Source organism: Anarhichas minor, unplaced genomic scaffold, assembly GCF_050575085.1.
Source record: "Anarhichas minor isolate MPS153535 unplaced genomic scaffold, ASM5057508v1 ptg000012l, whole genome shotgun sequence".
In the NCBI taxonomy this organism is placed as follows: Eukaryota; Metazoa; Chordata; class Actinopteri; order Perciformes; family Anarhichadidae; genus Anarhichas; species Anarhichas minor.
In genome coordinates this window covers 2,027,907-2,033,906 of record NW_027466458.1, presented here as the reverse complement: position 1 = coordinate 2,033,906, position 6,000 = coordinate 2,027,907, and positions in this window count along the sequence as shown.

Sequence of the window (6,000 nt, the reverse complement as noted above, 5' to 3'; positions counted from 1 at the left end):
CCAGCATGGCGATTTTAAGCGAGAATGTCCTTGGCTGTGATCCACAGTAATAGTGTATGAAATAAATGAGCACATCCACTGACTCGGCCTACTTCTGATTCCCCAAGACAAGAGAGAGTCTTCACACGAGCAGCCAGGTAGTGGGAGCGCACAGGCTCGTATCGCACAGCTTTCCCTTTACTAAATGGCAAAACAGTCTCTCGCTCTTTTGTGTGTGTGTGTGTGTGTGTGTGTGTGTGTGTTGGGTAACAATACCCTGCATGCATGTGCTTTTGTGCCTGTGTGTTCATGCATGCCAGCACCAGCACCTTCTAAACACCGCTCTTTGTTTGCATGTATGTGCTTTTGTAGCATACTGTAGAAAAGAGCACCATTTGTGTCTGTGCATTTGTGTTTGTGTGCATACAATAGACATGTGGGTTGCCTCAATTTTTCAACAACATTTTGTGAGCAAAGATGTAATGGAAAGCATTAACTACGGTGGCTTTGAGGGTCAAAACAAAGCAATGTTTCAAAAAACACAACCCTCGAAGAAGACTTTCACCCAAAAAGGGTTGTTTGGATGAATAGGGTTGTTAATGGAACATTAGTCTTTCAAAGAACCCTTTAAAACCAGAAGCAAATGGTTCTCGGTAGAACCTCAGTCTTTCAGCAAAAAACCCATTTGGAATGTATTTTTGTCACGAATGCTTTTTTTTTTGCATCTCACCTTTGCGATAGCAGCTAGCCATGGTGTGCTTAAGATTAGAGTACAAATTGTGGTGATGGCAACTACAGAGGTACGGTTTTGGTTCGGGTTAGGTAACTGAAATAAACCAAAATAATGAGGCAATGGAAACAAGCGACACATGACTGACATATATCACATCTTTAGTTGATCTGGTGAACCCATCCACATTTGCCTGTTTTAAAAATTCAGGAAACGCAAAGCTGCTGTTCACTAGCTAGTTTGACTGTCTGCTGTTTGGTTGATGTGCAGGTAGCGTGTACAGTGGTATTTTACACTTTTTTGTGGTCCAATTTTGATACGGAAATATTGATTAAAGGTACTTTAAGGTTATGTTAGGGTTCAGTAACTAAACGCTTGGTTGCCGTTGAGGGAAAGATTGTGTTGTTAATTGCTGATATGTGACAAGAGACGAACTCTGATCTTCTGCACGAAAGTCGTTTACGCCATATGCCTATCCATAAGCCCAACCTCCACACCTTTACATGACACCTCACTACATACTGTATACAGCACAATACTTACTGTAATGGATATAAGGATACTGGGTTGAAAGGACTTAAACTGCAAGTTTGTGTGTGCACGTGCATGGTTGTGCTAGCGTGTGTCCAACTACTTGCAGGCTACACATGCGTACCTCTGCATATTTGCCCCATTTACAGTGTCTCGCCTTCCCCTCCTCTCACTCTTTACGTTACCAGAATGATTTTATTCCATGCATCACTCTATAAGACCAGACAGGCCATTTGTAGAAGGTATCAACCGGCATGGAAGAGATGCTACTTGAAAGCCGCACACCTGCAGAGTGTGAGTTAAAGTGATGGGGCGGATGATACAGAGGCCCTCTGGCAGGCTGTAAAAGACAGATATTAATATAGTCAGTGAAATACACTGCAGTTGTTTCTTTGTCCTAACAGCAACCAGGTGCTGTTGTTACATGAAAAAGAAGTTGCATCTAGGGAAAATGTCCACCTTTTATGAGCTTTTAAAGGCAATGCCACTCATGGCGTTTAAGAAGGAGCTGGTAAAAGTGCTTTTAGTCTCTGTGGACCTCATTTTATACCTCTTTCTTCTTTTGTTTTTGTTCAAATGTAAAGCACATTGAGTTTCCCGGTAATGACATGTGCTCTATAAATAAAGCTTAAACTCTTAGGGTTTATTCAAGTGATGATGATAATGAGAAGACGGGGAGAAATTACAGCACCTTAACTTGCTTGATATGATACTGCCTTCTTACGTTTTGAGCTTTTGATCACAATGTCGGTGATTAGAAATCATTAATGGAGTCATTTTTGTTGTTGAAGCTCATTATCTCACTGAAGTCCTATTGGAGGCGATGAATTTTTGGTCACTCCAGACAGCATCGAGTGAGGCCAGTTTCATTCGGTGTGTTTTTGTGCGAGCTTGTGAGAGAGGGGTGTCATTCAGCCATGGGAATTCAGTGGTTTGTGAGCAAGGCCATTTTTAAGTGCCACTGGTTTCATCTACATTGTAGGTGCACTTTTATGCGCATTACCTCGCTTGTCCTTTCACTCTATGAATGCGGCGCGTTGCCATGGGAACTATGACATCCGTCACACCACGTGATTTTATCCATGATTCAATCATAAAAAAAAGACACTTTACTGTGAGTGGTCGGTGCCCTTTCTCGAGCTGTGAATGATTTGTTTGAGTGCAGCGAGAGGGAGGGCAGCTTTTAGAAGGCTGTTTCCTTACACATTAGTCTTTTGTAACAAATGGAGATGTGTTTGGAAATTGGTATTGGCAAGAGGGATGCCGTACCTTTTCCTTGGCCACCTATTCTGCTGATAGTGCTCTTAAATTCCGCTTAAAGCACAAATACATATGTTCTGTTTGTCACGCCACAGAAAAAAATGTTTTGCTAACCACAAAGCCAAATTTGAAAGATTGCGCGCTCTCATGCGCACCAGGAATGACAAACCACCGGCCCACCAATGCGGTGGCCCACCAGGATTTGTCCCGGTATGTCAGAATGGCCGGTACACCACTGCTAAGTAGCAAACTGTTGGCTTGGGTCATCAAACCGTGATTTCAGGCCTGCCCCAGAAATCCTAAACACAAAAATTGTGAAAAACGGTATAACTCCACAATTCAGTACGATATAGTTCACAGTCATTTCAAGTTTTCAGCAATTCTTTTCTAACTATGTACAATATGTTGAGAAACAAATCTCAGATTTTACTTTACACAGACTTGATTGGTATACTCTGACTATGCACTTTACCATAATTATGTTGCTCAAACTTTTTAGGTTAGGTATGAGAGGAGGATCATATTTACTTTCCTAAAATGTTCAAGAAATTGTTTTCCATTTTGGGAAATCACTTATTTGCTTTGTTGCCTTAAGTTAGATATGAAGATTGATACCACGCTGTCTATGGTAAATATAAAGCTACGTCCAGCAGCTGATTACCCTAGGTCAGCAGAAATACGGTTAAGCCAATATCAGGAGTTGGTAAGTTCTAATTCTTCACTCAGGTGCCATTAAACCACTGCAGAAGAAGAGGGCGCAACCAGGTGGCTTGATTGAAAGAGCGCCAATGAAACCCAAAATGGTGGGGAAAAATGATGTAATGCACATAATAACAGGTTTAGAAAGTCCAGGGTTCCAAACGGGTTCTTCCTGGATGGCTAAAGTTCTACCCAGAACCATTTGCTTCTGAAGAACCATTTATGAAGAAAGGGTTTGTTAAGGGTTCTTTGCGAAACTGAGGTTCCATTATGAACCCTTTATAATCAAAGAACCGTTTTTGGAGGAAAGGGTTCTTCAAGAATTTTTGAAAGCACCCACAATCCAGCACACACGCCCCATAAAAAAATTGTGACTGGGAACCATGATTGTTGCGGGTTGTTCTGCACCACATCAGCCCCTTTATTGTTCTAGATAACACCGTTGGAATATAGAAGGGTTCTTAATACAGCCCCCTAGGTGAGTTCTTGTTTTCACCTGCAGAGGGTGAAACAATTACACAATCGAAGGCTTGTAGAACTTCTCAAAGGGGTCTTGGTGGGACCTTTCACAGATGGTTCTAGGTATACTCCTTTATGTTGGGTTGTATGTAGAACCCTCTGAAAGAGTTACAGGTAGAACAAAAGAACCAGGGTTAACAAACTAGAACCCATATGGTTGTAGTTAGCACCTTTATATCTAAACAAATGCGCGCACACACAAACAGCCGAAAGCTGCTGGTGAGCTTGCACCTGAGGGCCTCTGACCTACTTAGCGCAATGCGCAGGATGCGTCCCACTTTTACACTTGACGGTGCGTTGTTAACCTGCTGTCTGCTGTCCAGAGGGCTGAGCTGGATCGTGGTTTGCAGCTCACCTGAGCTCACATTGTCAGTATTGTCATTCACAAACACAAAACACTGACACTATACCTTCAGATCACACCTGGCTTATTTCCCCTCTCGTGCTTTGTCTTTCCATGTCCACAAACATGCACACACAGAAACACACACCTGTGCACTCACACTCTCACAGAGCCCATGGTGTCTGCCAGTATCAAAGTGGTGCACAGACTCCCATTTTAGCCACTGTGTTGCCTCAGACTCTGACACACATACAGTCCCTCCTTCTTTCTCTCCCCCCCTCTCTCTCCCTCCCTCCCCCTCTCTCATACACATTCTGGCTCTTTTCTGCTTTCTGTCTCCTCTCCAGCTGTCTTATTCTCTTATTCCCTCTTCCCACCCTCGGTTTTCTCCTCCTCCTCTTATTTGCCTCTCCTTCTCGTTCTCTCACACACTAGCGTACAGATGCACACGCACAGACTCTCCTCGTTTCCACTGGCAACCCGGCTGAGAAGCTTCCCTCACCAAGCCTGTGGATCCCTCCACTTGACTAATTAGCCTTGAAGTGCTGTTGAAGATCATCATATTTAGCTTAGCGACCTAGCAGCAGAGTGCAGACAGATATAGACTAGGCTGGCTGGAGGCTGGGTGCCTGGCAGTGGACAATCTCTCTCTCTCTCTCTCTCTCTCTCTCTCTCTCTCTCTCTCTCTCTCTCTCTCTCTTCTCTCTCAGAGCCGACGGGCTTCTCAGTGGCAGAGCGGCGGAAGTGAGAGGTGGTTTTGCTCTGAAAGAGACAAATAGGGGAAAAGAGAAAGAAGCGGAGCCGAGACCACAGCGCAACCAGAGAATGGGAATCTGCTGCAGGAGCAAATCCTCCTAGAGACGGAGACCCGGAGGAGGCAGCGGTCACTGTGCAGCAGCGGCAGCAGCACTGCTTCCAACAGACAGAGATTTAAGGTGAGAGTTCTAACAAACCAGTTACTGCTGTGCTCTTTTGGTTCTTTTTGACAGACAGTGATCGTGCATCACTACGACCCATATTGTTGAACCCTGAGGTGCAGCACAAGAGGAATTATGTGCAAGACGTTCTCTCTGTGTTACACACACAAACACACACACATACACACTCTCACGGGCATCAGCTGTGCAGCGCCACTTCTTGGACCGACATCCAAGTTGACAAGTAATGCGATGATGGTCACTTGTGCGTGTGAATGAGCCTGTGCACACAGGTGTGTGAATATCAACGTGTGTGTGTGTGTGTGTCAGCGAGATGGTGAGTGGGTCTTTTGTTGCCGTGGTGCCAGTGCGGAGCTTAAGGATGCATATCATAGTGAACAACATGGACAGCAACACAAGAGACAATCAGTCATGCCAACCTTACGCCCAATTGCTTCTCACTGCTTTGGAAGACGGGTGCTTAAAGGGAGACTACCTCCTGTGTGTGTGTGTGTGTGTGTGTATGTGTGTGTGTGTGTGTGTGTGTGTGTGTGTGTGTGTGTGTGTGTGTATTTGCAATCCCTTTATCTTCTGCCACAACTTGTACAACCCGCTCTCTCTCTCTCTAGTATCAATGAATGCCGTTTCAAGCACTTTGTGCTGTAGCCGAGGTTAGACTGTAGCAGTGCTTATATTGGAATAGAGCCATAATAGTGGGATAGTGTTTCCCGTGAGGCAAACAGGCGATAGTGGAGAGAACAAGTATATGAACCACAGCATGAATAATTAACACACTTAAAACAGCGAGTGTAGTCTGCACTGCTTTGTGTGAGTGTGTGTGTGTGTGTGTGTGTGTGTGTGTGTGTGTGTGTACATTTCATTTGCTGCCATAAACAAGAAGAGATGTATCGAAACCATTTTCTTCCTGCCAGATACCGTTCCGATACCTGAACTTAACTATTGACCAATACCGAGTACTGATCCGATACCAGTGCGTAAAAAAAAAAAAGATTCCCTCATAA